Source organism: Triticum aestivum, chromosome 7A, assembly GCF_018294505.1.
Source record: "Triticum aestivum cultivar Chinese Spring chromosome 7A, IWGSC CS RefSeq v2.1, whole genome shotgun sequence".
NCBI classification, from domain to species: Eukaryota; Viridiplantae; Streptophyta; class Magnoliopsida; order Poales; family Poaceae; genus Triticum; species Triticum aestivum.
Window position 1 is genome coordinate 698,836,330 of NC_057812.1, and position 23,758 is coordinate 698,860,087.

The following is a 23,758-nucleotide window of genomic DNA, read 5'->3' on the forward strand; positions in this document are numbered from 1 at the left end:
GATGACATGTATCTCAAATTCTATGAGTATGAATATGAAACGAGATGTCATTTGGTTGACACCAAAGAAATTTTTCCATTGAGTCTAGGCTCATTTTTATTTTCCTATGAAATGTGAAGGATAGAAACCAATTCTATGTAGGAATAGGAATCTATTACTATGAACCAAAGGGCTCTAAAGGAAAAAATCCTATAAGAATTCTATCCTCTAGAATTCCTATGAAATTCCTCCAAACCAAAGGAGGCCTCAATTTGTCCACTTGAAATGCCGATGAGCTACACATCTCCCTTGCACAAGCTTGCCTCCTTCCCAAACACCAAGCCCAAGCAATGGCCTCTCGCCGGCGTCCTAGTCCTACCACCCTAGTCTTCCTGGTGTTGCTATACCTCTACTGGGCGCCGAGCTGCGCCTTCTCGCTCTCCTTCAACCTCAACTTCTCTGATCCCAGTGCCGGTTCATCCATAGACGTCGCCGGCGATGCATTCATCAACACGCCTCCATCGACCCTCGAGCTGACCAGAAATACACGTAGTGCGGGTATTCAGAACAGCGTCGGCCGGGCGACCTACGCGCACAAAGTGCCGCTGTGGAGCAACGCCACCGGCGAGATGGCTAGCTTCACCACCACCTTCTCCTTCCAAATCACTCCAGGCAAGGACAGCCTGTCGCTCACATGCGATGGGATGGCCTTCTTCCTCGGCCATTTCCCTGTAAGATTGGAAGCGTTCCTACCCCCTCGAGGGGAGCCGCGTTGGTTTATATTGAACGGGGCAGAACAGCCCTGCCGTGGCGTACAAGAAGAGAGAACCGATCGCTAGGATTTGGTTGTAACGAGGACTCCTAAACAGCTATGGGAGGGAGAGAGATAGAATAGAGTTGGGATTACAATGTGGAGATAGACATGAATTCTAACACCCTCCCTTAATCTCAACTATTCTATGTTTAGATTCCTCTTGAACTCTTCAAATGGTTTTGCCGGCAGTGCCTTGGAAAACCCATCAGCCACTTGATCTTTGGAAGGGATGAATCGTATCTCAAGTTTCTTTGCTGCAACCCTTTCACGCACAAAGTGAAAATCAATCTCTATATGCTTGGTTCTTGCATGAAACACTGGGTTTGCAGACAAATATGTTGCTCCCAAATTATCACACCATAAGCATGAGATGCGATTCTGCTTGACCCCCATTTCATCCAGTAGTGACTCAATCCAAATGATTTCTGCAGTGGCATTAGCTAAGGATTTGTACTCAGCCTCTGTACTTGACCTTGATACAGTGGCTTGTTTCCTAGCACTCCAAGAAACAAGATTAGGCCCAAAAAACACTGCAAAGCCTCCAGTTGATTTTCTATCATCACTGCAACCTACCCAATCAGCATCAGAGAATGCACTCACAAGAGTAGAATTAGAGCGTCTGAAATGCAGTCCTACTTCCATAGTATGTTTGACATATCTTACAATTCTCTTGACAGCTGTCCAATGTGCAGTAGTGGGTGCATGCAGATATTTACAAACTTTGTTAACAGCAAATGAGATATCTGGACGAGTGAGAGTCAAGTACTGCAATGCTCCAACAGTACTTCTATACTTTGTGCTATCTTCCTCATGAAGTAGCTCACCTTCATATGCTGAAAGGTTCTCTAAAGAGGACAACGGTGTAGGTACATGCTTGTAGTTTTTCATCCCCATACGAGATAGAAGCTCAGTAATATATTTCTCTTGTTTTAGTACTATGCCATCTTGAGTCTTCTTAACCTTGATGCCTAGAAAGAAGTGCAAATCACCTAGATCTTTCAAGGCAAACTCTGAGCTCAAATCATGTAGAAGGGCATTAGTAGCACTTTGTGATGAACTTGCAACTATGATATCATCCACATATATGAGAACAAAGATAACTACTTTTCCCTTGTTATAAATGAACAGCGATGTATCAGCTTTGGAAGCAATAAAACCAAGACATCTCAATTGTGAGCTCAACCTGGAGTACCATGCTCTAGGTGCTTGTTTCAAGCCATAGAGTGCTTTGTGAAGCTTGCACACATAATGTGGTGTTTTCTTACTCTCATATCCTGGTGGTTGACTCATGAACACCTCCTCTTCCAGAACACCATGCAAAAACGCGTTCTGTACATCTAGCTGTCTCAAGCTCCATCCCCTGGACACAGCAATAGCTAACACAAGTCTTATCGTTGCAGCTTTTACAACCGGACTAAAAGTATCCTCATAGTCTATGCCATAGCGTTGTTTAAAACCCTTTGCAACTAGATGTGCCTTATATCTGTCAATAGAGCCATCTGCTTTCTTTTTAATTCTATATACCCACTTGCAAACAATGATATTTTTACCTCTCTGATTAGGCACAAGATGCCACGTTTTGTTCCTCATAAGTGTAGAATATTCCTCATCCATTGCTTTCTTCCATTTAGGGTCACCAAGTGCATCATTCAGTGTCGTTGGTTCCCCTGAAATACATAGCATGCCATACCATATAGTACCATCAGTTCGTATTTTTGGATTACGTATACCTTTTTGTAATCTGGTCATAACTCGCGAAGGAGCTTCTTGCTGCATGTGTACAGGAATAGAATCCATTGGCGCAGAAGATCCACCTCCTGCTGAATCTGATGGTGATGCAGAAGATCCACCAGACATGTGCGCAGAAGATCAAGTGGACCCAGTGGACCTTGGTATGGCCCCCTTTCCACTGGACGCCCGGGAAGCCACAGGGCGAGCGAGCACAGGCGATCCCTGCCAGCCTGCATATGCGCGGAGCACGAGGAAGGGCCGACCGTGCGGCCGGTCCCGCTGGGCCTGCTGTCGGGCGTGCGGCTGGTCCCGCTGGGCCTGCTATCGGGAGACGCGTCAGCGTGGGAGTGGCCCTCCCAGGAATCTGGGCCACTGCCGCTTAGGACGCGATCCAAGAAGGATCTAGGCGCACGATCCGAGGCCTGGAACCGCGCAGGAGTCCCAGGCGCCGCCATATCATCATCGGGATCAGCAGCAGGCTCGTCTTCTTCTGGAGCATGAAATAACACAACATCTTGGGCTATATTTTCATGATTTTGACCGTTTTGAACGCCGTTTTCTTCAGGAACTTGCACGGGCATAAGAGTAGAGCTGGGACTAGCAGGGTTATCATCATATTGGTCAGTACAATTGTCTCCCCCGTGATCAAAGTTTCGAAGATGTGATGGAAGGAGAATTTCCTTTCGAAGAAGAGCACCGGCATTGGGATGAAGAGATGCAAAGGGAAACACTGATTCATCGAAGACAACATCTCTGGATATATAAACCCTACCAGTGGAAACATCTAGACATTTAACCCCCTTGTGCATAGGGCTATAGCCTAAGTAAACACATTTTTTTTGAACGAAACGCGAGTTTGCGTGTGTTGTAGGGTCTAAGATTCGGCCAACATGCACATCCAAATATACGGAGAGATGTGTAATCGGGTGTGACACCAAGAAGCCGTGTGATGGGTGTTTCTAGTTTGATAACTTTGCTTGGGAGCAAGTTAATAAGATATGTAGCAGTTAGAAAAGCTTCATCCCAGAACTTGAGTGGCATGGATGCATTTGCTAGTAATGTGAGTCCTACATCAACAACATGACGGTGCTTTCTTTCAGCTGATCCATTTTGTTGGTGGGCATGAGGGCAAGAGACATGATGCGAAATACCAAGTTTTTGAAAGAAGGAATTTAGCTTCTCATACTCACCACCCCAGTCAGTCTGCATAGCAATGATCTTAGAGTTCAGTTTGCGTTCAACAAGATATTGGAAGTTGATGAAAACTTGAAAGACATTAGACCGCTTCTTCAATAAGTAAATCCAAGTAAATTTACTATAATCATCAATGAAGCTTACATAATAGGAAAATCTACCAACTGAAGTAGGGGCTGGCCCCCATACATCTGAAAAAATAAGTTGCAATGGAGCGGTAGATACACTAGTAGAAATAGAATAAGGTAACTGATGACTTTTGGCCTGTTGGCACGGATCACAAACTGACTCAACACTAGACTCATATGAGAGTTTATTTTTGCTAAGAACATATCTAACAATAACTGAAGATGGATGACCTAAACGACTATGCCACTTTGCTGAAGATGGCTTAGTGACAACATATGCTTGTTTATTGGACCATGATGATGATGATGATGATGATGATGATGATGATGATATGAGTGGATAGAGACCTCCCACGCACCATCCTCTAAGAATGATTCTCCTCGTGGCTAGGTCCTTTACTAAGAAAAAAAAAGGATAAAACTCTATAAGAACATTGTTGTCAAGAGTGAATCGATGAACAGAAACAAGGTTTTTGGATGTTTCAGGAACATGTAAGATATTTTTCAAGTGCAAATTTTTTACGAGGTTTTTGACAATTGAACTACCAATATGTAAGATTTCCATACCAGAACCACTCGCCGTGTGGATTTGGTCGCCTCCATTGTATCTCTCCCGCATGGTCAGCTTGTCAAGCTCTCCGGTAATGTGGTTTGTAGCTCCGGTGTCAGCATACCAATTTGTATCCACACCGTAGGAGACAACATGTGCCCCCTTCTCCTCCTGATCGTTTTCTTCATAGCGCCACCAAGATGAGCGTGCACCCCCTGGATGATGTTTGAGACAAATCTGGCATTCAGGATAGTCATGCTGTTGCTGTTGTTCACGCCTTTGTTGCTGTTTTTGTCGAGGGCGCCCTCTGTTTCCGCCGCCGCTACCTGCAGGAGAGGGCTAACGATCACCACGGCCGCGCCCCCTTCCTCCTCGCCCGTGATAGGATCTCCCGCGGGTCTGTCCACGGCCTCTATATGCCGCGTTTGCAGATGTGTGGAAACTCCCTGATGACGAGTCACCTAACATCTCCATCCTTTGATCAAAAGCGGAGATTTGGGCAAAGAGGTCATCTGGTGTGATCTGATTCTTGACAGCTCCTATTGCCGCAACTACTGGATCATAATCGCGATCAAGGCCTGCAAGAATATAGTCAACCATCTCTGGATCTGACACCGGGCGGCCAGCAGCGGCCAACTCATCTGCAAGGTTCTTCATCTTCGCCATGAAGACAGAGCTTGACATGGAGCCCTTCTTGGTTGTGGTGATTGCAATTCTCAGGTTTGTGATCCTGGATTGGGATTGAGAGGCGAAGAGAGTTGTTACCGTTGTCCAAAGCTCGAAGGTTGATTCCTTCCCGACAACTTGTCCAAGGATTTCTGGATTCATGGAGTTGAGCAAGTATGAGAGGACCTGTTGATCTTTGGCGATCCATGGCCAATACAGCGGGTTCGGCTCCATGGCCGAAGTCTTGTCCACCTTGGTGATCTCCACCATCTTGGGTGGGGCAGCGTCGTAGTTGTCCAATAGCCCAGTAACTTGCGCACCTCGCAGGGCTGGGAGTACTTGCGTTCTCCAGAGGATGAAGTTTCCTCTCGCAAGTTTCTCTGATGGAGGCGCACCGAGGTTGAGGGCAACTCCTGTTGACGACGACATGAGGGCGACACCGACGTGCTTCTGGTTCGATTTTTTTGTGGATAGATGTGGGAAGAGGTCGCTCTGATACCATGTAAGATTGGAAGCGTTCCTACTCCCTTGAGGGGAGCCGCGTTGGTTTATATTGAACGAGGCAGAACAGCACTGCCGTGGCGTACAAGAAGAGAGAACCGATCGCTAGGATTCGGTTGTAACGAGGACTCCTAAACAGCTACGGGAGGGAGAGAGATAGAATAGAGTTGGGATTACAATGTGGAGATAGACATGAATGCTAACATTCCCTTCGGCGATCCCGCGGGAAAGCTACGGCGGCAGCCTCGGCCTCCTCCTCACCAACACTAACGGTACAGGCGACAATCGAATCGTGGCCATCGAGTTCGACACTTTCTTCAACACGCGATATGGAGATATCAACGGGAATCATGTCGGCGTCGACATCAACACTGTCAACTCCACGGCATCCACGAGCACGACGAGACAGGGCAAGAACCTCACGTCGCTCCATGTTATGGAAGCCACCATCAAGTACCAGAATGACTCCAAGATGCTGGCCCTTGACCTCCTCATCGACGATGCCTTGTACCAGGTCAATGCGACCGTCGATCTGAGAAGATACTTACCAGAGGAGGTTGCCGTGGGCTTCTTTGCGGCGACTGGCGACATCGCCGAGCTGCACCAGATACTGTCATGGTCATTCAGTTCCACTTTGCAGCTTGAATCAAAGAAGGAAGCACGTCCACCTGCTCAACCTCTTTCGATTCCAAGTTTTCCAACCATAAGCAGCAACAACCACAAAATGTTGGTACCAATCCTTGTATCCATACTAGTTCCTCTGCTTTTTTTTGTTGGTCTATGCAGCGACACAAAAGAAGAAGAGCAAACAATGAGGACAGCGAAGAAGAGTGTGACGACAGAGCTGAGCTCGAGAGAGGTGTGGCTACCGGCGGCCCTCGACGGTACATGTATTCCGCCTGGTTCCCGCGTTTCTCGCTACCCGGCGAGAAAGGTGCGTACCGAGCAAAAAAATCGAATTTTTTGAATTTCAACGGTGATAGTCTGGTCAACTAGGGACAGAAACTAGGGAGAACCTACCACCGCGCCAAAAGCAACGTCCTGAACTAGTTGAGCTCAGTGCTAATATATTCCTAGCTCAGAAAATTTTGAATTCAAATTGTATTAAAAAAATTCAGGCGGTATTTTCTCGAAATTTCTCGGTAACCGCGTTTCTGGCCCACCCTCGGTATTTTCTTGGGATCCGGTAGCCAAAACGTTGATGTACCACGAGCTGGTCACGACAACGAGTAGCTTCGCGGAGGAGGAGAAACTCGGGCGAGGCGGCTTCGGGAGCGTTTACAGGGGTCACCTCACACTCACACTCGAAGGCGCCGTCGAAGGTGACCAAGACCGTCGAGAGGTGGCGGTGAAGGTGCTGTCAGCAGAGTCGTCATCGCAGGGGAGGAAGGAGTTCGAGGCAGAGGTGAGGATCATCATCAGACTCAATCATCGCAACCTTGTCCAACTGTTGGGTTGGTGCGACAGCCGCAAGGGGCTTCTCCTTGTCTACGAGCTTGTCGCCAAGAGCACCCTAGTGATATGTCTCCAACGTATCTATAATTTTTGATTGCTCCATGCTATATTATATACTGTTTTGGACATTATTGGGCTTTATTATCCACTTTTATATTATTTTTGGGACTAACCTATTAACCGGAGGCCTAGCCCAGAATTGCTGTTTTTTTGCCTGTTTTAGGGTTTCGAAGAAAAGGAATATCAAATGGAGTCCAAACGGAATGAAACCTTCGGGAACGTAATTTTCTCAACGAACAAGACCCAGGAGACTTGGACCCTATGTCAAGACACAAAAGAGGAGGCCACGAGGTAGGGGGCACGCCTACCCTCCCCAGGCGCGCCCTCCACCCTTGTGGGCCCCCTGTTGCTCCACCGACGTACTCCTTCCTCCTATATATACCTACGTACCCCCAAACGATCAGATTGGGAGCCAAAAACCTAATTCCACCGCCACAACTTTCTATATCCATGAGATCCCATCTTGGGGCCTGTTCCGGAGCTCCGCTGGAGGGGGCATCGATCACGGAGGGCTTCTACATCATCACTGTAGCCCCTCCGATGAAGTGTGAGTAGTTTACCTCAGACCTACCGGTCCATAGTTATTAGCTAGATGACTTCTTCTCTCTTTTTGGATCTCATACAATATTCTCCCCCTCTCTTGTGGAGAACTATTCGATGTAATCTTCTTTTTGTGGTGTGTTTGTTGAGACCGATGAATTGTGGGTTTATGATCAAGTCTATCTATGAACAATATTTGAATCTTCTCTGAATTCTTTTATGTATGATTGGTTATCTTTGCAAGTCTCTTCGAATTATCAGTTTGGTTTGGCCTACTAGATTGATCTTTCTTGCAATGGGAGAAGTGCTTAGCTTTGGGTTCAATCTTGCGGTGTCCTTTCCCAGTGGCAGTAGGGGCAGCAAGGCACGTATTGTATTGTTGCCATCGAGGATAACAAGATGGGGTTTTCATCATATTGCATGAGTTTATCCCTCTACATCATGTCATCTTGCTTAAGGCATTACTTTGTTTTTAACTTAATACTCTAGACGCATGCTGGATAGCGGTCGATGAGTGGAGTAATAGTAGTAGATGCAGGCAGGAGTCGGTCTATTTGTCTCGGACGTGATGCCTATATACATGTTCATACCTAGATATTCTTATAACTATGCTCAATTCTGTCAATTGCTCAACAGTAATTTGTTCACCCACCGTGGAATACTTATGCTCTCGAGAGAAGCCACTAGTGAAACCTATGGCCCCTGGGTCTATCTTCATCAAATTAATCTCCTACTACTTAGTTATTTCCTTTGCTTTTTTACTTTGCCTTTATTTTACTTTGCATATTTATCACAAAAATACCAAAAATATTATCTTATCATATCTATCAGATCTCACTCTCGTAAGTGGCTGTGTAGGGATTGACAACCCCTTATCGCGTTGGTTGCGAGGATTTATTTGTTTTGTGCAGGTACGAGGGACTTGCGCGTAGTCTCCTACTGGATTGATACCTTGGTTCTCAAAAACGGAGGGAAATACTTACGCTACTTTGCTGCATCATTCCTTCCTCTTCTGGGAAAACCAACGCAGTGCTCAAGAGGTAGCAAGAAGGATTTCTGGCGCCGTTGCCGAGGAGGTCTACGCAAAAGTCAATATACCAAGTACCCATTACATACCCTTATCTCCCACATTACATTATTTGTCATTTGCCTCTCGTTTTCCTCTCCCCCACTTCACCCTTGCCGTTTTATTCGGCCTCTCTCTCTATCCTCCCTCTCTTTCTCTATTTGCCTCTTTTTGCCCGCTTGCTTTTTGTTTGCTTGTGTGTTAGTTTGCTTGCTTGTCACGATGGCTCTACCTAAATTTGGTGATCTTCACCTTAAAAGATTAGAAGAGATCCGAAGCAATGTCAGGAGCTTTATGGTTTTGCAATTTGAACATAATAGTTTCTTTAGAAACGAGCTTAAGGAACAAAATTTTTTATGAGTTTTATGAATAAAGAGCTTTATGATATGTCTAAAGAGTTCGATGGTTTGGGATCCCAAATTTCTTATCTTGAAAAGTTGACCGCTGAAATTTCGGATAAGCAAGCCACCTTAGTTAATAGGATGGCCGCTAAACCGGATTGCTATGAAAATAAAGACGAAGATCTAAAAGTTATTGATGTGTCCCCTATTAAATCTTTGTTTTGCAATATGAATCTTGATAATTATGGGACTGAATATGATCCACCTTTACCTAGAAGGCGTTCCAAGAATTCAGAATTTTTTGATCTTGATGCTAAAATTGATAAAAGTGGGATTGAAGAAATTAAAACCCTAGATGTTGCTAAACCCACCATTATGGATTTCAAGGAATTTAACTATGAAAATTGCTCTTTGATTGATTGTATTTCCTTGTTACAATCCGTGCTAAATTCTTCTCATGCTTACAGTCAAAATAAAGCGTTTACTAAACATATCGTTGATGCCTTGATGCAGTCTTATGAAGAAAAACTTGAATTGGAAGTTTCTATCCCTAGAAAACTTTATGATGAGTGGGAACAAACTAATAAAATTAAAATTAAAGATCATGCATTTTATGCTTTATGTGATTTGGGTGCTAGTGTCTCCACGATTCCAAAGAGTTTGTGTGATTTGTTAGGTTTCCATGATTTTGATGATTGCTCTCTAAACTTGCACCTTGCAGATTCCACTATTAAGAAACCTATGGGAATAATTAATGATGTTATTATTGTTACAAATAGGAATTATGTGCCCGTAGATTTTATTGTTCTTGACATAGATTGCAATCCTTCATGTCCTATTATTCTTGGTAGACCTTTCCTTAGAACGATTGGTGCAATTATTGATATGAAGGAAGGAAATATTAGATTCCAATTTCCATTAAGGAAAGGCATGGAACACTTTCCTAGAAAGAAAATTAAATTACCTTATGAATCTATTATGAGAGCCACTTATGGATTGCCTACCAAAGATGGCAATACCTAGATCTATCCTTGTTTGTTATGCCTAGCTAGGGGCGTTAAATGATAGCGGTTGTTGGGAGGCAACCCAATTTTATTTTTATTCCTTTATTTTTGCTCCTGTTTAGTAATAAATAATTTATATAGCCTCTGTTTTGGTTGTGTTTTTTGTGTTTAATTAGTGATTGTGCCAAGTAGAACCGTTGGGAAGACTTGGGGAAAGTCTTGTTACACTTGCTGTAAAAAACAGAAACTTTAACGCTCATGAGAACTGCTGCCATTTTTATTTGGTAGTGATATTTGGTTAATTCTTTTTTAATATGATTAATAGATAAATTCCTCATGTCCAGGAATTTATTTTAGAATTTTTGGAGTTCCAGATCTTGCGCTAGCTACAGATTACTACAGACTGTTCTGTTTTTGACAGATTCTGTTTTTCGTGTGTTGTTTGCTTATTTTGATGAATCTATGACTAGTAAAATAGTTTATAAACCATAGAGAAGTTGTAATACAGTAGTTATGACACCAATATAAATAAATAATGAGTTCATTACAGTACCTTGAAGTGGTCTTTTATTTTCTTTCGCAAACAGAGCTCACGAGATTTTCTACTTTAAGTTTTGTGTTATGAAGTTTTCAAGTTTTGGTTAAAGATTTGATGGATTATGGAACAATGAGTGGCAAGAGCCTAAGCTTGGGGATGCCCATGGCACCCCCAAGATAATCTAAGGACACCTAAAAGCCAAAGCTTGGGGATGCCCCGGAAGGCATCCCCTCTTTCGTCTACTTCTATCGGTAACTTTACTTGGAGCTATATTTTTATTCGCCACATGATATGTGTTTTGCTTGGAGCGTCTTGTATGATTTGAGTCTTTACCTTTTAGTTTAACACAATCATACTTGCTGTACACACCTTTTGAGAGAGCCATACATGATTTGGAATTTGTTAGAATACTCTATGTGCTTCGCTTATATCTTTTGAGTTATGTAGTTTTGCTCTAGTACTTCACTTATATCTTTTAGAGAACGGTGGTGGATTTGTTTTATAGAAACTATTGATCTCTCATGCTTCACTTAGATTATTTTGAGAGTCTTAAATAGCATGGTAATTTGCTTAAAGTCTTAATATGCTTGGTACACAAGATTAATAATAAAATTTCTTATGAGTGTGTTGAATACTATGAGAAGTTTGATACTTGATAATTGTTTTGAGATGTGAAGATGGTGATATTAAAGTTAAGCTAGTTGAGTAGTTGTGAATTTGAGAAATACTTGTGTTAAAGTTTGTGATTCCCGTAGCATGCACGTATGGTGAACCGTTATGTGATGAAGTCGGAGCATGATTTATTTTTTGATTGTCTTCCTTATGAGTGGCGGTCGGGGACGAGCGATGGTCTTTTCCTACCAATCTATCCCCCTAGGAGCATGCGCATAATACTTTGCTTTGATAACTTGTAGATTTTTGCAATAAGTATATGAGTTCTATATGACTAATGTTGAGTCCATGGATTATACGCACTTTTCTCACCCTTCCACCTTTGCTAGCCTCTCTAATACCGCGCAACTTTCGCCGGTATTATACACCCACCATATACCTTCCTCAAAACAGCCACCATACCTACCTATTATGGCATTTCCATAGCCATTCCGAGATATATTGCCATGCAACTTTCCACTGTTCCGTTTATTATGACACACTCCATCATTGTCATATTACTTAGCATGATCATGTAGTTGACATCGTATTTGTGGCAAAGCCACCCTTCATAATTCTTTCATACGTGTCACTCTTGATTCATTGCATATCCCGGTACACCGCCGGAGGCATTCATATAGAGTCATATTTTGTTCTAAGTATCAAGTTGTAATTGTTGAGTTGTAAGAAAAATAAAAGTGTGATGATCATCATTATTAGAGCATTGTCCCGGTGAGGAAAGGATGATGGAGACTATGATTCCCCCACAAGTCAGGATGAGACTTCGAACGAAAAATAAAAAAAAAGGAGAAAGAAAAGAGGCCATAAAAAAGGAGAAAAGGCCAAAATAAAAAAATGAGAGAAAAAGAGAGAAGGGGCAATGCTACTATCCTTTTACCACACTTGTGCTTCAAAGTAGCACCATGATATTCATGATAGAGAGTCTCCTATGTTATCACTTTCATATACTAGTGGGAATTTTTCATTATAGAACTTGGCTTGTATATTCCAATGATGGGCTTCCTCAAAATGCCCTAGGTCTTCATGAGCAAGCAAGTTGGATGCACACCCACTTAGTTTCTTTTTGAGCTTTCATATACTTATAGCTCTAGTGCATCCGTTGCATGGCAATCCCTACTCACTCACATTGATATCTATTGATGGGCATCTCCATAGCCCGTTGATATGCCTAGTTGATGTGAGACTATCTTCTCCCTTTTTGTCTTCTGCACAACCACCATTCTATTCCACCTATAGTGCTATGTCCATGGCTCACGCTGATGTATTGCATGGAGATTGAAAAAGTTAGAGAACACCAAAAGTATGAAACAATTGCTTGGCTTGTCATCGGGGTTGTGCATGATTTAAATATTTTGTGTGGTGAAGATGGAGCATAGCCAGACTATATGATTTTGTAGGGATAACTTTGTTTGGCCATGTTATTTTGAGAAGACATAATTGCTTTGTTAGTATACTTGAAGTATTATTATTTTTATGTCAATATTAAGCTTTGTCTTGAATCTTTTGGATCTGAATATTCATACCACAATTAAGAAGAATTACGTTAAAATTATGCCAAGTAGCACTCCACATCAAAAATTCTGTTTTATCATTTACCTACTCGAGGACGAGCATGAATTAAGCTTGGGGATGCTTGACACGTCTCCAACGTATCTATAATTTTTGATTGCTCCATGCTATATTATCTACTCATTTGGACATTATTCGGCTTTATTATCCACTTTTATATTATTTTTGGGACTAACCTATTAACCGGAGGCCCAGCCCAGAATTGCTGTTTTTTTTGCCTGTTTTAGGGTTTCGAAGAAAAGGAATATCAAACGGAGTCCAAACGGAATGAAACCTTCGGGAACGTAATTTTCTCAACGAACAAGACCCAGGAGACTTGGACCCTACGTCAAGACACAAAAGAGGAGGCCACGAGGTAGGGGCGCGCCTACCCCCCAGCCGCGCCCTCCACCCTCGTGGGCCCCCTGTTGCTCCACCGACGTACTCCTTCCTCCTATATATACCTACGTACCCCCAAATGATCAGATACGGAGCCAAAAACCTAATTCCACCGCTGCAACTTTCTGTATCCACGAGATCCCATCTTGCGGCCTGTTCCGGAGCTCCGCCGGAGGGGGCATCGATCACGGAGGGCTCTACATCATCACCATAGCCCCTCCGATGAAGTGTGAGTAGTTTACCTCAGACCTACGGGTCCATAGTTATTAGCTAGATGGCTTCTTCTCTCTTTTTGGATCTCAATAAAATGTTCTCCCCCTCTCTCGTGGAGAACTATTCGATGTAATCTTCTTTTTGCGGTGTGTTTGTTGAGAGCGAGGAATTGTGGGTTTATGATCAAGTCTATCTATGAACAATATTTGAATCTACTCTGAATTCTTTTATGTATGATTGGTTATCTTTGCAAGTCTCTTCAAATTATCAGTTTGGTTTGGCCTACTAGATTGATCTTTCTTGCAATGGGAGAAGTGCTTAGCTTTGGGTTCAATCTTGCGGTGTCCTTTCCCAGTGACAGTAGGGGCAACAAGGCACGTATTGTATTGTTGCCATCGAGGATAACACGTTGGGGATTTTGTCATATAGCATGAGTTTATCCCTCTACATCATGCCATCTTGCTTAAGGCATTACTCTGTTTTTAACTTAATAATCTAGATGCATGCTGGATAGCCGTCGATGAGTGGAGTAATAGTAGTAGATGCAGCCAGGAGTCGGTCTACTTGTCTCAGACGTGATGCCTATATACATGATCATACCTAGATATTCTCATAACTATGCTTAATTCTGTCAATTGCTCAACAGTAATTTGTTCACCCACCGTAGAATACTTATGCTCTCGAGAGAAGCCACTAGTGAAACCTATGGCCCCCGTGTCTTTCTTCATCATATTAATCTCCTACTACTTAGTTATTTCCTTTGCTTTTTTACTTTACCTTTATTTTACTTTGCATCTTTATCACAAAAATACCAAAAATATTATCTTATCATATCTATCAGATCTCACTCTCGTAAGTGGCCGTGTAGGGATTGACAACCCCTTATCGCGTTGGTTGCGAGGATTTATTTGTTTTGTGCAGGTACGAGGGACTTGCGCGTAGCCTCCTATTTGATTGATACCTTGGTTCTAAAAAACCGAGGGAAATACTTACGCTACTTTGCTGCATCATCCCTTCCTCTTCGGGGAAAACCAACGCAGTGCTCAAGAGGTAGCACCTAGACATGCACCTCTATAGCAAGGACGACACATATTTGACATGGCCGCAGAGGTACGGCATCATCGTCGGCCTGGGATCGGTGCTGCGCTACCTCCATGGGAGTGGGAGCAGTGCATCGTCCACGGCGACATCATGCTCGACTCGTCGCTGAGCACCAAGCTCGGGGACTTCGGGTTGGCCCGGCTCATCGACCATGGCGCCGGGTTAATGCAAACCACGAAGGCCGTGCTCGGCACCGTCGGGTACATCGACCCGGAGTTCGTTAACACGCACCGGCCCAACACCGAGTTGGACGTGTACAGCTTTGGCGTCGTCCTCCTGGAGATCGCCTCCAACCGACGGCCGGTGATCGAGACCGCGGAGAGGTCCTTCACGCTGCTCAGCTGGGTGTGGGGCCTGTACGGGAGAAACACCATCCTTGACGTGGCAGACGAGTAGCTGAGGGGCGACGAGGTGGACGAGCGGTGGATGGAGCGGGTGCTGGTCGTCGGGCTCTGGTGCGCCCAGCCGGACCACCCTACATCATCCAAGATCCTCCCAAAAGCGGCAGGAACGTCCATCCCCGATCAGCTAAGTCGTGGAGGCCCGGGAGATAGCCTGCACATCAGGGCACCGAGGGATGTGTAGGTGTTGCCATGGCCGCGTCGAGTCCATTCTTTGCATCCAAAGCCAGCGCACGTGTAGTGAGATGCCCGGTGGAGATCCAGGATCCCGAGTCCCCCAAGCAAGATCGATCGGTAGCTAGTTGACAAGGCAATGTCCGCTGCTGGTGTCTTTTTGGCCATACCAGAGGAAGTTGCGGATGAGCTTGTTAATTTTCTTGAGCACAGAAGGGTTGAAAGCCACAACAAGGAGAGTATGCACGGGGATTGTGGACAACACGTAGCGGCAGAGCGCCAAATGGTCGCCGCGAGACATCATGAATGCCCACCACGGGGATAGGCCATGATTGAGCTTATTGATCAGGGTTGTAACGCGGCGGCGCTGACCTTGCGGATGGACAGGGCAATCCCGAGGTAGGGGTCGGAATATCCCGGAGCAGCCAGTCAAAGTTGTTGGCGATCGGGTGTGGTCCGAGGGCGCGCACACTGGATGGGAGAGGCCATTGACTTGGCAAAGTTGGTGCGCAGCCCAGACACCGCGTCGAAGAGTTGTAGGATCGTGAAGATGGCCGTGAGGTCTTGTTTCTCGTGGTGGAAGAAAAGCACCACGTCGTTGGCATAGAGAGATACGCTTCAGGCCATATGTTGCGTGGTCAGCTGCTGGAGAAATCCCGTCATTGACGACACTACAGATGAGGCTATTAAGGGTGTCGATGATCATCACAAGGAGCATGGGGGAAATGGGGCCCCCTTGACGCAGTCCTTGGCGATGGTGCATAGGAGGTCCTGGGATGCCGTTGATGAGGATGCATGTGCTCGCGGTGCCAAGGAAGGTGCATATCCATTGGCACCAGCGGTGACTGAAGCTATGTTGTAATCTCACGAGGAGGAAGGCCCGGGATATCGAGTCAAAATCACGAGCTATGTCAAGGTTGAGTATGTTGCAGGGGTGTTTGAGGTTATGAAGTTGCCGCGCGGTCTGCTGAACGAGCAAAAAGTTGTTGTGGATTGATATCACGGTGATGCATGCACTCTGGTTCATAGAGATCATGTCACCAAGGCACGGCGCCAAGGGAGAGCACCTTGGCGAATAACTCGGCAAAAATGTGAATTAAGTTGATGGGGGGGGGGTACTCCGAGAGTGTTCTGGCGTTAGTCTTCTTAGGGAGAAGTGTGAGTAGCGCCTGTTAAGCCATTGGAAGCCATGGCCATTAAGGGCATATAGAAGGCGGGGCCTTGAGAAAGTTGAAGCATGTGCGCTATCTGGCAATGTACCTGTCAAGGGATGCTAGACCAATGTAGACGCCCTTGAGATGGTGCCAATGTGATGCCACTGCAGGGGAGAGCTAGCGGATATCCCAAGCAACATCGAAGCATGCAATAAGCTCTCGCATGATAGAAAGCTGGAGCGAGATGTTGCCCACAATCTTGGAGCTCCAACGTTGGAGTTGCTTGGCCATGGCGCGAAGCCGTGCAAAGATACGACGGAAGGGATCGGACTCATGAGAGAAGCTAGCCCACGCCTCGGCGACGACCTCATGGTACCCTGGCAGCTTGTGCCAGAACCTCTCGAAGTGAAAGCGGTGAGGGGCCACGGATTTAGGCATCGAGTCAATGAGGAGAGGCGCGTGATCAGATGCAGCCGAAGTGAGGCATCACAACATGGAGTGAGGGTGTTGAATTTCCCAGCCTGCGGTACAAATGACCAGGTTGATGCACTATAAGGTAGGGAGCTCATGCTCGTTATACTATGTGTAACGGCGACCGTGGAGGTAGATATCAGAGAAGCTCCTCGTTTAGCAATGAAATGTGGGAAGTGCTGCATGGTGGCCTGGTGAAGGTTTGATCTGTTCTTGTCCTCGGGCCTGATGATCATGTTGAAGTTGCCCCCAAGGAGCATGGGTCGGTGCATGAAGATCACATATCATGGAGATCAGCAAGGAAGGTGATCTTGTCGGCCTCGGCTTGGGGGCCGTAAACCCCGGTCAACCACCAATGTGGCCTTTCGTCATGCCAGGTGACATGCACGTTGATGAAATGATCTCCAATGGTTGGGTGGGACAAAGACACTAGCTCGTCCTGCCAAGTGATGTCTACTACACAACCTTCTTCTTGTAGACATTGTTGGTCCTCCAAGTGCAGAGGTTTGTAGGACAGTAGCAAATTTCCCTCAAGTGGATGACCTAAGGTTTATAAATCCGTAGGAGGTGTAGGATGAAGATGGTCTCTCTCAAGCAACCCTGCAACCAAATAACAAAGAGTCTCTTGTGTCCCCAACACACCCAATACAATGGTGAATTGTATAGGTGCACTAGTTCGGCGAAGAGATGGTGATACAAGTGCAATATGGATGGTAGATATAGGTTTTTGTAATCTGAAAATATAAAAACAGCAAGGTAACTAATGATAAAAGTGAGCACAAATGGTATTGCAATGCTAGGAAACAAGGCCTAGGATTCATACTTTCACTTGTGCAAGTTCTCTCAACAATAATAACATAACTGGATCATATAACTATCCCTCAACATGCAACAAAGAGTCACTCCAAAGTCACTAATAGCGGAGAACAAACGAAGAGATTATGGTAGGGTACGAAACCACCTCAAAGTTATTCTTTCCAATCAATCCATTGGGCTATTCCTATAAGTGTCACAAACAGCCCTAGAGTTCGTACTAGAATAACACCTTAAGACACAAACCAACCAAAACCCTAATGTCACCTAGATACTCCAATGTCACCTGAAGTATCCATGGGTATGATTATACGATATGCATCACACAATCTCAGATTCATCTATTCAATCAACACATAGAACCTCAAAGAGTGCCCCAAAGTTTCTACCAGAGAATCAAGACGAAAACGTGTGCCAACCCCTATGCATAAGTTCATGGGCGGAACCCACAAGTTGATCACCAAAACATACATCAAGTGAATCACGTGATATCCCATTGTCACCACAGATACGCACGGCAAGAGATACATTAAGTGTTCTCAAATCATTAAAGACTCAATCCAACAAGATAACTTCAAAGGGAAAACTCAATCCATTACAAGAGAGTAGAGGGGGAGAATAAACATAAGATCTAACTATAATAGCAAAGCTCGCGATACATCAAGATCGTGCCAAATCAAGAACACGAGAGAGAGAGAGAGATCAAACACATAGCTACTGGTACATACCCTTAGCCCCGAGGGAGAACTACTCCCTCCTTGTCATGGAGATCACCAAGATGATGAAGATGGCCACCGGAGAGGGATTCCCCCCCTCTGGGAGGGTGCCGAAACGGGTCTAGATTGGTTTTCGGTGGCTACGGAGGCTTTCGGCGGCGGAACTCCCGATCTATTCCGTTCCCCGATCGTTTTAGGGTATATGGAGATATATAGGTGGAAGAAATACGTCAGGGGAGCCACGAGGGGCCCACGAGGGTGGAGGGTGCGCCCCCGTACCTCGTGCCTCCCTCATTTATTTCCCGACGTGCACTCCAAGTCTCCTGTATTGCTTTCTTTCCAAAAATAACTTTTCCGAAGGTTTCATTCCGTTTGGACTCTGTTTGATATTCCTTTTCCGCGAAACACTGAAACAAGGGAAAAAACAGAAACTGACACTGGGCTCTGGGTCAATAGGTTAGTCCCCAAAGTAATATAAAAGTGCATAGTAATGCCCAATAAACATCCAAGATGGATAATATAATAGCATGAATACTTCATAGATTATAGATACGTTGGAGACGTATCAGCATCCCCAAGCTTAATTCCTGCTCGTCCTCGAGTAGGTAAATGATAAAAGAAATAATTTATGAAGTGTGAATGCTAGCAGGTGCACAAGTTTGATCAATGATAATTTCAATCACCTTTTCTAGCATCATTATATCATAACAATAGTTCATCTCATAAAGCTTCTCATGATCAAGTAATAAGCTATTCACATGTTAAAGTATAGATCGTAAACTTTCTTGAAAACTAACAAACCATGTTATCAGTCATCAAACAATTCCAATTCATCTTATTTTCAGGAAGAGTCTATGTCAGAGCTTTTGATTTAGCAAACCCCACATGCTCAACTGTCATGTCGTCTTTCACAATTGCTAACACCCACGCGATATTTATGGGTTCAAAGTTTTAATTAGACACAGAGAAAGATAGGGGCTTATAGATTCGCCTCCCAACCTTTTACCTCAAGGGTAATGTCAACAATAATAGTTCATGATGCCTTACATCCAATTGGATATATATATTAGAATCTTTCCAGCACAATGTGCTTGCCAAAGGATAAAATGTAAAAAGGAAAGGTGAAGATCACCAAGACTCTTGCATAATGGTAGAAGATAAAAGTAAAGATAGTCCCTTCGTACAGGGAAGCAGAGGTTGTCATGCGCTTTTATAGTTGGATGCATAAAATCTTAATGCAAAAGAAAGGTCACTTTATTGTCCCCTATGGTAGGCACCTTTATTATGCAGTCCGTCGCTTTTATTGCTTCCATATCACAAGATCGTATAAAGCTTATTTTCTCCACACTAAAAGATCATACATATTTAGAGAGCAATTTTTATTGCATGCACCGATGACAACTTACTTTAAGGATCTTAATCAATCCATAGGTAGGTATGGTGGACTCTCATGGCAATACTGGTTTAAGGGATTTTTGGAAGCACAAGTAGTATCTCTACTTGGTGCGAAGAATTTGGCTAGCATGAGGGGGAAAGGCAAGCTCAACATGTTGGATGATCCATGACAATATACTTTATTTCAGATATAAGAAAACATAACCCATTACATTGTCTTCCTTGTCCAACATCAACCTTTTAGCATGTCATATTTTAATGAGTGCTCACAACAACAAAAGATGTCCAAGATAGTATATTTATATGTGAGATCTCTCTTCCTTCAATATTCTTTCATGAATTGTTCAAGTGACCAATACAATGTTTGCTAACCTTCAATAAATTTACCACCTCTACTTCTTATATGTGAAGTCATTACTCCCCATGGGATAAGCATATGAAACATATATAATTTCAGATTTATGATATTCACTCACTCAACTATTTACTCATAGGATATAAGTGAAGCACACGAGTAAATGACAAACTACTCCAAAAAGGTATGAGTGAAAATCAATGAGTAGTTTAAATAATTATACAACTATGTGAAGACTCTCTAACATTTAAGAATTGCAGATCTTGGTATTTTATTCAAACATCAAGCAAAACAAAGTAAAATTACATTCTAAGAATGGCAAACATCATGTGAAGAAGCAAAAACTTAGGATCAACCGAAACTAACTGATAGTTGTTGAAGAAGAAAGGTGGGATGCCAACTGGGGCATCCCCAAGCTTAGACGCTTGAGACTTCTTGAAATATTATCTTGGGATGCCTTGGGCATCCCCAAGCTTGAGATTTTGTGTCTCCTTAATTCCTCTCATATCACGGTCTCCCTAAATCTCAAAAGCTTCATCCACACAATACTCAACAAGGACTCATGAGATAAGTTAGTATAAACCATTGTAAAAACCTTATCATACTCTACTGTAGCAAATCACTAAAATTATTATTCAACATTGCATACTAAATGCCTCTACATATTTAATAGTCCTATCCTCAAATAGAATCATTAAAGAAGCAAACATATGCAAACAATGCAAACATAACAGCAATCTGCCTAAATAGGACAGTCTGTAAAGAGTGCAGCAAGATCCATACTTCCCTAACTCCAAAAATTATGAAAGAAAATTCCCACTGTAGTAAATTTATCAGAGCTTAATATTCAAGGTTTCAACATTTTATCACATTTTGACTTTCTAGGGAATTATCGCAGCATCAGTAAACTTTCTGTTTTCCAAACAGCAACATGAAGACTTGTAAAATGGGCATAGTAAAGGCTATCAATGCCAATTTTATTGAAATAAAAGATGCAAAACATTGTTCTAAATAAAATCAAGCAAATCCTAACAAAATAAATTGATGCTCCAAGCAAAACACATGTCATGTGGTGAATAAAAATAAAGCTCCAATTAAAGTTACCGACGAACGAAGACGAAAGAGGGGATGCCTTCCGGGGCATCCCTAAGCTTAGGCTCTTGGTTGTCCTTGAATATTACCTTGGTGTGCCTTGTTCATCCCCAAGCTTAGGCTCTTGCCACTCCTTATTCCATAGTCCATCGAATCTTTACCCAAAACTTGAAAACTTCACAACACAAAACTTAACAGAAAACTCGTAAGCTCCGTTAGTATAAGAAAGCAAATCACCATCATAAGGTAATGTAATGAACTCATTCTAAATTCATATTGGTGTAATATATACTGCATTCCAACTTCTCTATGGTTCATACCCTCCGATACTACTCATAGATTCATCAAAATAAGCAAACAACACATAGAAAACACAATCTGTCAAAAACAGAACAGTCTGTAGTAATCTGTAGGTTTCGACCACTTATGGAACTCATAAAATTCTCAAATAAATTGGTGTACCTGAGTAATTTGTCTATTAATCATCATCAAAAAGAATTAACCAAATATCTCTCTCCAGTAAAAAATGTCAGCAATTCTCGCGAGCGCTAAAGTTTCTGTTTTTTACAGCATGATCATAAAGACTTCACCCAAGTCTTCCCAAAGGTTCTACTTGGCACAAACACTAATTAACACATAAAACCACATCTAAACAGAGGCTAGATGAATTATTCATTACTAAACATGAACAAAAGGCAAGGAACAAAAATAAAATTGGGTTGCCTCCCAACAAGCGCTACCGTTTAACGCCCCTAGCTAGGCATGATGATTTCAATGATGCTCACATAAAAGATAAGATTGAAACATAAAGAGAGCATCATGAAGAATATGACTAGCACATTTAAGTCTAACCCACTTCCTATGCATAGGGATTTTGTGAGCAAATAACTTATGGGTACAATAATCAACTAGCATAGGAGGGTAAAACAAGCATAACTTCAAGTTTTTAAGCACATAGAGAGGAAACTTGATACTATTGCAACTCCTACAAGCATATATGCCTCCCTCATAATAATTTTCAGTAGCATCATGAATGAATTCAACAATATAACCAGCACCTGAAGCATTCTTTTCATGATCTACAAGCATAGAAATTTTATTACTCTCCACATAAGCAAATTTTTTCTCATTCGGAATAGTGGGAGTATCATAAGAGACTTGAATACTATAAATTGTGTCCACATTAAAAGAGTAATGTTCAGAGAAGGGGTACTCATAATCATGACAAATTTTATAAATATAATCATCACTACTCTTTATAGCATAAGTTTTATCACAATAATCATCATAAGTAGCAACTTTGTTCTCATCATAATCGATTGAAACCTCTTCCAAAATAGTGTATACATCACTAAATAAAGTCATGACCTCTCCAAATACACTTTCATAAATATTATAAGATTCAACATCCTCCAAAATAGTGGGATCATTACTTCCTAAAGTTGACACTCTTCCAAACCCACTTTCATCAATATAATCATCATAGGTAGAAGGCATGCTCTCATCATAATAAATTTGCTCATCAAAACTTGGGGGACAAAAAAATATCATATTCATCAAACATAGCTTCCCCAAGCTTGTGGCTTTGCATATCATTAGGATCATGGATATTCAAGGAATTAATACTAACATTGCAATCATGCTCATCATTCAAAGATTTACTGCCAAACATTTTAATGCATTCTTCTTCTAACACTTTGGCACAATTTTCCTTTCCATCATACTCATGAAAGATATTAAAAAGATGAAGCGTATGAGACAAACTCAATTCCATTATTTTAGTTTTCTTTTATAGACTAAACTAGTGCTAAAAGAAGAAACAAAAAGATTCGATTGCAAGATAAAAAGATATACCTTCAAGCACTCACCTCCCCGGCAACGGCGCCAGAAAAGAGCTTGATGTCTACTACACAACCTTCTTCTTGTAGACGTTGTTGGGCCTCCAAGTGCAGAGGTTTGTAGGCCAATAGAAAATTTCCCTCAAGTGGATGACCTAAGGTTTATCAATCCGTAGGAGGTGTAGGATGAAGATGGTATCTCTCAAGCAACCCTGCAACCAAATAACAAAGAGTCTCTTGTCTCCCCAACACACCCAATACAATGGTAAATTGTATAGGTGCACTAGTTCGGCGAAGAGATGGTGATACAAGTGCAATATGGATGGTAGATATAGGTTTTTGTAATCTGAAAATATAAAAACAGCAAGTTAACTAATGATAAAAGTGAGCACAAACGGTATTGCAATGCTAGGAAACAAGGCCTAGGGTTCATACTTTCACTAGTGCAAGTTCTCTCAACAATAATAACATAACTGGATCATATAACTATCCCTCAACATGCAACAAAGAGTCACTCCAAAGTCACTAATAGCGGAGAACAAACGAAGAGATTATGGTAGGGTACAAAACCACCTCAAAGTTATTCTTTCCAATCAATCCGTTGGGCTATTCCTATAAGTGTCACAAACAGCCCTAGAGTTCGTACTAGAATAACACCTTAAGACACAAACCAACCAAAACCCTAATATCACCTAGATACTCCAATGTCACCTCAAGTATCCGTGGGTATGATTATACGATATGTATCACACAATCTCAGATTCATCTATTCAATCAACACATAGAACCTCAAAGAGTGCCCCAAAGTTTCTACCGGAGAATCAAGACAAAAACGTGTGCCAACCCCTA

General features: G+C 42.9%; 1 pseudogene; it reads left to right on the forward strand.

Annotated features, from left to right (window-relative positions):
• The first annotated feature begins 329 nt into the window (after positions 1-329).
• LOC123153776 (L-type lectin-domain containing receptor kinase IX.1-like) lies at positions 330-15,085 on the forward strand (annotated as a pseudogene).
• Positions 15,086-23,758: the final 8,673 nt, after the last annotated feature.